Here is an 11,267-nt window from a genome sequence, read left to right as displayed (position 1 = left end):
ATACAAGAGGTAAAGAAATTACAAAAGGTAATACAAGAGGTCCTCGCCTGGAATGTGCCCTGGGATCCCGTATGGGCGCCGGTTCTAGTCCCAGCAGCTCCATTTCCCTTCCAGCTCCCTGCCTGTGGCCTGGGAAAGCAGTTGAGGACGGCCCAAAGCCTTGGGACCCTGCACCTGCGTGGGATACCCGGAAGAAGTTCCTGGATCCTGGCTTCGGCTCGGCATAGCGGTCACTTAGGGAGTGAATCATCGGATGGAAGATCTTCCTCTCTGTCTCTCCTCCTCTCTGTACGTCAGACTTTCCCATAAATAAATAAATCTTGACAAAAGAAATTCAATGAATATGTCAAACAGGAAATAAATGAAAGTGGACATTCTTAATCATAAATTAAGGATACATTGGAGGAAATTAAGCCATTGCTCCTTACGATCAACATTTTCCGGAGTTGTTAAATGATAGTTACATTTGGTTTCTAAACTTTCACTTGGTCTTAGATTCCTGAGCACAAGCATCTTGGGGTCCTGGCTTATAGCCTCATTTCTCCGGCATCCGCTCTAAGATGGAAGCTGATTCCATTGTGAAGGACTCCCAGGATGTGCAGTTGGACCTCCAGACCTTTTACCAGGGATATGGCTGGCCAGACTCAAAAGACCAAACAGCCAGGTTACATAGAGGCCACAAAGCACAGCCACAATGAGAGCGTACATTCATTTCACAGCTGCACCCACTCTGCCATGCACACAGTAAACAGGCAACTCTTCCATCCCATTCTCACCAAAGTAAAAAGCAGGTCAATTCATACATCGTCATGTCTTTCCCCTTTTTTATGATGTATTTATTTTTACTGGAAAGGCCAATTTACAGAGAGAAGGAGAGACAGAGAAATATCTTCCACATGCTGCTTCACTCCCCAAGTTGCTTCAGTAACCAGAGCTGAGACAATCCAAACTCAGGAGCCAGGAGCTTCTTTTGGGTCTCCAACATGGGTGCAGGATCCCAAGCTCTGGGCTGTCCTCTGCTGCTTCCCCAGGCCACAAGCAGAAATCTGGAAAGGAAAATGGGACAGTCGGAACATGAACCAGTGTTCACATGGCACCCTCACGCATGCAGGACACGGAGTCACTGAGCCCACATGCCAGGCCTGACCTTATCATTCTACCTTATCTCACTGCAGAAACACAGTCAGAGCATGCCTGTTGCTACAGATTTCTCGCTAAGTCCATGAAAGTTTTACAGCTAAGTATGCCCTTGCTAACATTCTAAAGGATACGTAATGTCTACTTGATCAGAGAGCAGACGCATAAGGAGTTAGCTGGACAGCAGGACAGTTAGAAATGGTTCTGCCCTACTGTGCCATCAGGGATGCCCTCCAAATCCATTGGGCCCCCGAGCAGTGCTTGTTTGTGCTGGGGGAAGCCAGGCTACTGGGCAAACAGGTGCCTGTAATAGAAGCTGCACTTGGAAGAGCAGGGCAATGGGAACAGAGCCACCCTGGGTGTTAAAGAACTCCTGGGTCAGAACCACAGCACCTATAGGACTGAAACTAAAGAGCCCTTTGCTCTGCCCCGGCTTCCGTGTAAATATTGGGTCAGTGACACTGCAGGTAAAACAATCAATTCCCATTGACATACAATGTCTTTGTTTTACTAGTCTCATAGTCCGAATGCAACGAGGTGATGGGGAGTGACCCCCAAGGAGGCACTGACACAGCCCTTGTTTCTGCTAGTCCCTCATGTAGATAGGCCCGAGATTCACTGCAGCTTTGCAAAAAATTCATCCAGCCCATGCCTTGCTTTGCTCCCCACTCCATGCTCATGTTTCTGTCCAGCCACCTCAGCCCCAGGGGCCAGGACACCTGTCCTGGTTCACTGCCTGCACCCCACTACCAGGCCATCCTCTGCGAATCCATTCACATTTAGTTAAACTGACTTGGTGATGAAAACAATATTCTGATATAAATTACTGAAAACTATCCACATATCCACAGCCCATGTGGGGTGCTAGCAGCAGAGGAAAGCCTAGCCTGCTACGCCATGGCACTGGCAGCAAAGCATCATACTTTTACAAGCCAAAGTAATGATTTGGGGATATATCACCAATATGAATCACAACATCAATGAAAATCTGCTATCATTATGGAAATAAACAGTGAACCAAGCCTCGGAGCTAGTGGTTAAAGATGACACTTGGAGCAGCTGCATCCCATCCAAGTAACAGTCTGAGCTGACGCCCTGCCCGCTTGCAGCTCACTGCTGAGGAAGACCTGGAGAGGCAACAAGTGAGGGCCCAGCAGATCAGGTCCCCAAAACAACTGGGAGCCCAGGTGTGGCTCTTCACTCAGCCTTGGCTACTTTGAGCATTTGGGGTGTGGGGCAGCACACAGGGGCTCTCTCTCACGTGTCTGTCTCTCAAATAAATCAAACAGGAACCTGGCATAACCGGACACACTTATTTATGAAATTGTATACACAATTCTAGGTAAGAGAGAAATCAGTCTAAGGGTATGAGCAAGGTATAAGGAAAGGAAGCTTCTGCAGCAAGACCTGACGCATCTCCACAGCCCGTCCTGGGAGCACATCACACAGGAAGCCCAGCATCTCCCCAGGACTGACGCAGCTCCACAGCCCGTCCTGGGAGCACATCACGCGGGAAGCCCAGCATCTCCCCAGGCCTGACGCAGCTCCGCAGCCCGTCCTGGGAGCACATCTCACTCTATGAAGTCCTGCCATACCCCAGTCAGTTTAGGAGTGGTCCCAACATTTCTCCTAAACAAGGAACCCTAGCAACATGCTGATGGAGCCGCCCTGTCTTCCAACTTCAGATGTTCAAGCTGAGCAGACATTGTGTCTCTTTCCCGTGCAGTGAACAGAGTGTTTTCTCCGGCGCAAGCAGCAAGCCTAACTATTTCCTCCAGAGACTCTTCCTTACTAACAATGTTCTATCCGGGAGCTCCCTCTGCCGTGACGGCCTTGGTGTCTCAGATAATGGAGACTTGACACTAAGAACTAGAGTTCCAACTGGTAAACCACATCCAGAGCCTCTTTGTTTTAATTAGCTGGCATGTGATGGTGCAAAACAACTTGGGACTACACAATGAGGATGTGTTAGTTCAGATCGCATCTTGGGCGCTTGAGAACTGCGACCCTCAATCAGACGTTCACACTTTTAGCTCTCAGTTATGACCATCTGATATAATAACACTTAACAGACAAAAAGCATGCTATGTACATGGGAGCCTTTGTGACTCAGTGATGCAAAATAAATGCTTTCAGATCAATGAGCATGCCAAAGCTTGGAATAGATTATTTCTCACTGGGACTTAAAGACTGAATCTGGAATAGTAGATCTGAAGCACCATGCACTGACCTGTGTACAAAGACTTCCCATGGGCAGGCTGGGTGGCTCCACAGTCGTCACACCTTGCCCGGTCACAGGCCAGGTGGCTCCACAGTCGTCTCACCATGCTTTGTTTGCAGGCCGGGTGGCTCCACAGTCATCCCACCATGCTCTGGTTGCAGGCCGGGTGGCTCCACAGTCATCCCACCATGCTCTGGTTGCAGGCTGGGTGGCTCCACAGTCGTCCCACCATGCTGTGATCGCAGGCCGGGTGGCTCCACAGTCGTCCCGCCATGCTCTGATCGCAGGCTGGGTGGCTCCACAGTCATCCCGCCATGCTCTGATCGCAGGCTGGGTGGCTCCACAGTCGTCCCACCATGCTCTGGTTGCAGGCTGGGTGGCTCCACAGTCGTCCCGCCATGCTCTGATCGCAGGCTGGGTGGCTCCACAGTCGTCCCGCCATGCTCTGATCGCAGGCTGGGTGGCTCCACAGTCATCACGCCATGCTCTGATCGCAGGCTGGGTGGCTCCACAGTCGTCCCACCATGCTCTGATCGCAGGCTGGGTGGCTCCACAGTCGTCCCGCCATGCTCTGATCGCAGGCTGGGTGGCTCCACAGTCGTCCCGCCATGCTCTGATCGCAGGCTGGGTGGCTCCACAGTCGTCCCGCCATGCTCTGATCACAGGCTGGGTGGCTCCACAGTCGTCCCGCCATGCTCTGGTCGAAGGCCGGGTGGCTCCACAGTCGTCCCACCATGCTCTGATCACAGGCTGGGTGGCTCCACAGTCATCCCACCGTGCTCTGGTCGCAGGCTGTGTGGCTCCACAGTCGTCACACCTTGCCCAGTCACAGGCTGGGTGGCTCCACAGTCGTCCCACCATGCTCTGGTTGCAGGCTGGGTGGCTCCACAGTCATCACACCTTGCCCAGTCACAGGCCGGGTGGCTCCACAGTCGTCACACCTTGCCGGGTCACAGGCTCCTTGCAGCTGTTCACACTCTCTGTGATGCTCACAGTCTGGTCTTGCAGCAGTCCCTACATCCATCACAGCCTTTGGACTGGGCATTTCATTGAGCAGACTCCTCCTGACAGACACAGGAAAATGTGGAAATTCAAGTTATTATGGCTGCAACCCAAAACTGACATTTGATGAAAACAGGCTGCCTTCATTGACTCAGGCACCGTCAGATTATTTTCATGCATCAGTATCTACAAAAGCTCAACAGCAGTGGGAGAGGAACACTTCAACATACGCAACTAGGCACCGTGGCCTGATTCTCTATGACAAAAGTTCATCTTCCTACAGAATCACTACTAAAGTCAATGCTTTTGGAGGCAAAGTGCTGCATTTAGATGGCCTTTAAAATGAATGCAAATCCCGTGAACGTGTTTCGAAGCATGAGAACTGGATTAGGCTTATTAACCAGAAGTTTATCTTTTGAGACAGAAGCCTGCATTGCTCCTGCTCCAGCACATAATGTCTGGCATTTGTCTCAAGCACTGAATTATCTCTGGGTTTAAAGATATTGTGGTAGTGCTGTCTCTGAAACGATATCTACCTCTCAATCCTTGCAGATTCTGAAAATTTAATTTTGTGTGTAACAGTGTGCCATTTCACATGTACGAATGATATTCTACACTTATTAATTTTTTCGACAGATATTAGTATTGATATTGATCAGCTAAGACAGACAACAGTGACAGGTGCGGTGGCCTAGTGGCTAAAGCCCTCACTTTGAATGCGCCGGGATCCATCCCATGAGAACACAGGTTCTAATCCCGGCAGCTACACTTCCCATCCAGCTCCCTGCTTGTGGCCTGGGTGGGAAGTCTGGCCCAAAGCCTTGGGACCCTGCTCCCTGTAGCAGACCTGCAGGAGGTTCCTGGCTCCTGACTCCAGATCAGCGCAGCACTGGCCGTTGCACTCACTTGGGGAGTGAATCATCACCGGAGGATCTTCCTCTCTGTCTCTCCTCCTCTCTGTATATCTGGCCTTGTAATAAAAATAAAAATAAATATTAAAAAAAAAAGGGAAAATAGTGGTAGTCACAAATAAAAGCTAATGATAACATATTTTTCCTTTATAATCCATAAATTGGCCCCAGCGAGATAGCGTAGTGGTTAAGCTCCACGCCTTGCACGCACCAGAATCCCATACGGTCGCCAGTTCTGATCCTAGTGGCCCTGCTTCCCATCCAGCTCCCTGCTTGTGGCCTGGGAAAGCAGTCAAGCATGGCCCAAAGCCTTGGGAAACTGCACCCGCATGGGAGACCTGGAGGAGGTTTCTCTCTCCTGGCTTCAGATCGACACAGCACCGGCCGCTGTGGTCACTAGGGGAGTGAGTCATTGCAGGATCTTCCTCTCTGTCCCTCCTCCTCTCTGCACATCTGACTTTTCAAGAAAACTAAATAAATCTTTAAAAAACAAACCTTTACATCGATATGAAGATGGAAGTTGCAAAATAGACAAATATTGGCACACTCCATCTTCACATGATGGAACAAGTACCAGGAAGTAAGGAATGGGAAAGGGGACTGTCAGGTTTGGGGGGAGGTTTTGCTCCTACCATTACAGACAACGCAGAATGTTGGCTCCCCACTAGATGGCGCCACTGCTGGAACGCGACATTTGTCCTTATCTGCACCAGTGACTTCCTAAGCTGCCTTTCTGGGGTCCACTAAAAGGAGTAAGAGAAGTTGGTGCCAAACTAGCACAAGAAAACAGGACAATCTTTTAACACAGAAACACTTCTGTTGGTGATGCTAGCTATTACCATGACAACCTCCTCCCGGGCAAGTAATTGCATTTGTTGGACTTACATTCCTCATCCACTGGTTAGCAGACCAGTAACCTGGGTCAATGTCACAGTTCTAGTATAACTTACATTATTTACTTGTGAGATCCTTAGGATCTTAGGGGACCTCTTAAGCCTGCAGAGGAGGGGATGATATTAAATGACACTTATGAGACAGGTTCGATGGCATACCCAGCTGCATAGGATATGGGGAACACTGTTTCCATGCATATCCGCAATCATGGCTGATGGCTCTTAACCAGCAGCAAGGAACCGCAGCTGTTTCTATCCAAGCCACTGGATTTTATTGTCATATTCTTAACTAGACTCACTCGAGACATATGTATATATATATATATATATATACATATACATAGATATAGATAGATATATATATACTTACATATGTGCAGGAAAGCCTTAGTCATGTCATTGGATACATTGAGGATGTGTTGAGGATAGCCGTGTGACAAGTGCACAAGTCACTGTGCTCTAAGTCTGCAGCAGGAGGCCCACAGTGATTCCCTTCAAATGGGACTAAGCAGCCCAGCTTCTATCACCTTGCAAGCAGCAGGGTGGTATCCTCCAGCTCCTGAAATCCTTCAGCAGCCTAAACAAAATCATCTGTGGAAATTAGTAACGGCACTCAAAGCACGTGAGATTTGGCAAGGACAGGTTGCTAACCAAAGTGGTTTCTTTCCATTTACCACCAAGAAAAAGCAGGCAGTTCCTATATAGGAATAGATATCAGGTTTGGTTCCCAGTACTAGGTGTTCTTTCCACCCTTGCTTAAATTCTAGCACTAACATTAATTTGTTTTTCCACACAGTCTTTAAATGTTTTAAGAGTCCATATATGTGGGCCTGGCGGCGTGGCCTAGCGGCTAAAGTCCTTGCCTTGAATGTGCCAGGATCCCACATGGGCGCCGGTTCTAATCCCGGCAGCTCCACTTCCCATCCAGCTCCCTGCTTGTGCATCACATCAATCAGAGCAAGCACTTGTATGCAGAACCCAGCAATTTGGAATTGACCATGTTGCTTTTGGAAGATCAACTACAACCTATCAATCAAAGACTTTCATTAAAGTGTGACTGGGAATATACCCCCTATTGTGGTATTCCCGTTCGTTGGAATCAATCTTCGTTACCTTGGGATAGCGCAAGACAGCATTTATGTGCCAGGAAAATGTTTCTGGTCAATAGTTAGAACTGGAATGAGAAATTGGATCCATTCTCAGGGAAGTTACACAAGGTTCCAGGTACCTAGTTTTAATGAACATATGTTCTCTGTTCCTTTTTACCAATGGCTAATTTACGGGAGAGTAGGAATTATTATTTTGATCATACTTACATAATGCCTTTTTGCATTGTATCTGCTTAGTGTGCAAGAACAGACCCAATGATACCAAGCAATGACGTAACATCACTACAGCGTTAATATGTTTATGCCTTGTAATTCACAACAAAGAGGAAAGGACAGAATAATTGGCAAGGTGAATGTATTCCTGGAACTCTGCAACCTCCTAAGAAACACCTACATCCTGTCATGGGAAAAACCCTGATTCTGAAACACCAGGAAGCAAACAGGAGATAGGAATGATCTTGGGGTTTTTAGAATTCCCAGGAAGGACAGTTACCTTCGAGGCATGCTGTTTACTGTCTACAGGTGATAGGATTGGAATCCTGGGATTTTGCACTATAAACACTGTTAATTTTTAACTGATCAATATCAGAAAATAACCCCCATTATGTATTTATATCATGTAGGTATTGATTTTCCCATAGATACTTGCTATTTACAGTTCATGCTTACTTTGTTCAATTTACTTGCTGTTCATTCCAAGAGCTGGGCGCCCAACTGCATGTTAAATAAAAATCATTTCACCATCCTTGGAGTCTCACAAGATTTTTCTTGAACTCTTACAATGCTTGGAAACCATTCACCTGTGAAGGAATTCATAGAACACATAGGAATTAGCAAAAAAACTACTAATACAAGAACTCCATTAAGAACTAAACAAAGAATCCAACCGGGATATTTTCAAATACTAGTGCCAACAAACGTGCAAAACTTATCACTAGTGACCAGGGTCATGGTAAAAAACAAAGTTGGTCATCTCACTTTATCTGGGAAAGATGTTATCAGAATCATTACATACACACTAGTAGAGCTGTGGGGAGGAGGGAATCCTCATGTGATGGTGATAGAGCTACAAAGAACACACCAGTGAGAGCAGCGTCAGCTTGCTCTAAAAGCTTCAATGCCATCTCCTCTGTGCATAACTGAGAAAGAGGAAAGCAGCACCCCAGATCCCTGTCCTCCAGGACTCACTGGAGCATCGTGCACAGCAGCCAGGGGAGGGAAGCAAGCCAGGTCTCCATCGACAGGTGAATGGATGAAGGAAAAGGTTACAAATACACGGTGGAATAGTACTCAGTTACAAGAATCAGATCTTAGCATCTGCTGGAAAAGACATGGATCTGGTGATCACTCTGCCCAGGATGCTAAGCCAGGTACAAAAAGGCAAATTCTGAAGGGTTCCTTTAGTGCATAGGAGGCGTTTTTAGAAGCTCATCAGAAATTACAATGATGATTACTAAAAGTAACTAAGTGTGTTGAGGGAAAGGTGACAGAAGGGCACTGGATACTGGGGAGAAAATACAGTTAGATCAAAGCGTAGGGGCAGGTATTTACAGTATGAGTTAGGGTGTTACCTGGGTGCCAACACCACATGTTGGAAGTGCCTGGACTTCAATCTAGGCTCAATTCTGGCTTCCTGGTGATGTGCACCTTGGCAGCCAGCAGCTCAAGCAGCTGTGGTCCTGGATGGAGCTCTAGAAGCTGGGCTTCAGCCTGACGCACCCCTGACCATGCGGGCACCTGCACTAAAACAACAGGTGGAATATATCTGTGTATGTGTGTGTGTCTTTCAAGTGAGTAAATTAAAAAGGAAAGTAAACAACAACCTTTCAAATGAGTAAATATAAAAAAGGAAACTGCACTGCACAGGGTTATCTCTCAGAACAATGCATCACAGCCCCAGACAGATGGTAAGCCTCAAGCAGAAGGAAAGTGACAACAATGCCTCAACTCAGGACTGAACTCTACACCAAGAAATCTCTTCAGCTGCATACATCAACCCAAAGTCGATATGAAAAATGAGGTATTCTTTTTAAGAAAAATAGTAAGGGCTAAAGGATGCCAGAATTAAAAAAAATAATAAAGATGATAATCTGTCTCAAACACACAGAGGCCGCTGAAGACATCATGGTGTAAATTAACGCATGTGTGTATTGAAAAAGGCACTTGGGCTAGTGTTGCGGTGTAACAGGTCAAGCTGTCACATATGACCACAGTGCCAATTCGAATCCTGGCTTCCTATTTCACTTTTAAAGGATTTCTTTAGTTTTTGAAAGGCAGAGTTACAGAGCAGGACAGCCAGATCTCCTGTCAGCTGATCCACTCCTCTCCAGGAGTGCAGCAGCCAGGGCCCAGCCAGGGCCCAGCCAGGGCCGCCCCAGGAACGTGGAGCACCACGCAGGTCTCCCACACAGGTGGCTGCAAGCACCTGGGCCTTCTTCTGCTCCTTCCAAAGCACAAGGATCTTATACAGTCTCCAGTGTTTAAGCTAGTCTACTCCACTTCCCATCCAGCTCCCTGATGTTGTGCCTGAAAAAGCTACATAAGATGTCCCGAGTCCTCGGGCCGCTGCATGCATTCCTGGATCCTGCTTTGCCCTGGGTGGCCTTTGTTATTAGGGCCATTTAAGGAGTGAACTAGCACAGGGCAGACTCTCAGCCTCTCCCTCTCTGCCTGTAACTGCCTCTCCAATAAAGTAAAGAAATCGTCACAAGGAAATAAGGACAGAGATGCCCCGCTCCACTGTTCACCCCTGAATGGGTCCTAACGGCTGAGAACAGGGACAGGCAAAAACCAGGAGACTCCAACACGTTCTCCCATGGAGGAGAACCTAAGCACTGGGGCCATCTGCCACAATGTCCCTTTTTCATTAGTAGAGAGAGAGATCAGAAGTGGAACAAGCAGGACTGGAACTTATACTCACATGGGATTTCAACATTGTAGGCAGGGGCCTAAGACACTGCACCACAATCCCAGCCGCTAAAGGAAACCCACGGAGATGCTTCAGAACAGATACAGAACAGCTAAAGGAAGTAATGTCATCCTAAGAGATCATAGGTATTTTCAAATCTGTGCTGGGCGATGAGAAATGGAAAGAGACTTAAAACCTTCCGTGACAATTTTCCATGCAAGCCAGCACAGCTGGATTATGGAGGAAAAGGGAATAGAAAATATGGGCTTAGAAACAACGTGAAACTCTCCCTGCATTTTGTGAAAAGCCTCATTTACACCTTCAACTTGCTCAAAAACTCAAAAAAAAAAAAAAAAAACTGTTCAGGATAAATCATGACCAAGTTACCGTAATCTAAACTTGAAGAGAAGATCTTGAATGTGGCCAAAGAAAGAACAGCACAGAGCAAGTAAGGTGCAAGCAGGAATGCATAGCAGCTACTTCCCATCACACATCAGGACACCATCACCCAGGGCCACAATCCCCCTCCTAGAATTCACTGCCCCCGGATCTCCTGTGAACTGGACACTCAGAGCAGGAGTAGGAAGCCAGCAGCCCCATGCGGGAAACAGGACATCACTTACTAAACCAGCACTGCACTTCGCAGAGTCCTCAGGGAACCGGGCAGTGCTGTCGATGTGCTCATCTCCAGCTGGGGCTCTCAGCGCCAGAGCCAGCATGTGGTTTCACACACCTCGCAGTGCACCTCGCCGGGAGCCTGTGGCTGCACAGCCAGCACACACGGCCGGCTCGTCCAGGCAGCTCCTTCCCCTCCTGTTCCAGGAGCACACGCCAGTCTCCGGCAGAGTGATCACTGACATCGCGCTGTCTTCCTCACCCTTTCCCAGCCAGAGGATGCAGCGCCATCGTTCTGGACGCGGTCCCGTGTGCAGGTTCCGTCTACATGGGGTGGCGCCCGCTGAGATGCACCGCTGGGTCTGCACTCACCGCGTGGGGAGCACCACTCCACTCCACTCCGGGGCCTGCAAAGCCCACAGGACTTCTCTCTGTCTCTCATCCCAGTTTGCCAGGACATGAAACCAAATG

At 48.1% G+C, this 11,267-nt stretch overlaps 1 long non-coding RNA gene across 1 annotated transcript; it reads right to left on the bottom strand.

The window, feature by feature from the left end:
* Nucleotides 1–4,069: 4,069 nt before the first annotated feature.
* On the bottom strand, nucleotides 4,070–10,921 carry LOC121167097. Its single transcript, XR_005885544.1, has 5 exons — nucleotides 10,805–10,921; nucleotides 8,845–9,010; nucleotides 7,943–8,073; nucleotides 4,300–4,422; nucleotides 4,070–4,258 (listed from the first exon to the last, which is right to left on the bottom strand). It is a non-coding gene; the product is annotated as an uncharacterized LOC121167097 (long non-coding RNA).
* Between the last annotated feature and the right edge of the window lie 346 nt (nucleotides 10,922–11,267).

Source organism: Ochotona curzoniae, unplaced genomic scaffold (assembly GCF_017591425.1).
Source record: "Ochotona curzoniae isolate NIBS_2020 unplaced genomic scaffold, NIBS_Ocur_1.0 patch324, whole genome shotgun sequence".
Taxonomy (NCBI): domain Eukaryota; kingdom Metazoa; phylum Chordata; class Mammalia; order Lagomorpha; family Ochotonidae; genus Ochotona; species Ochotona curzoniae.
This window is presented reverse-complemented; position numbering and strand designations above follow the sequence as displayed.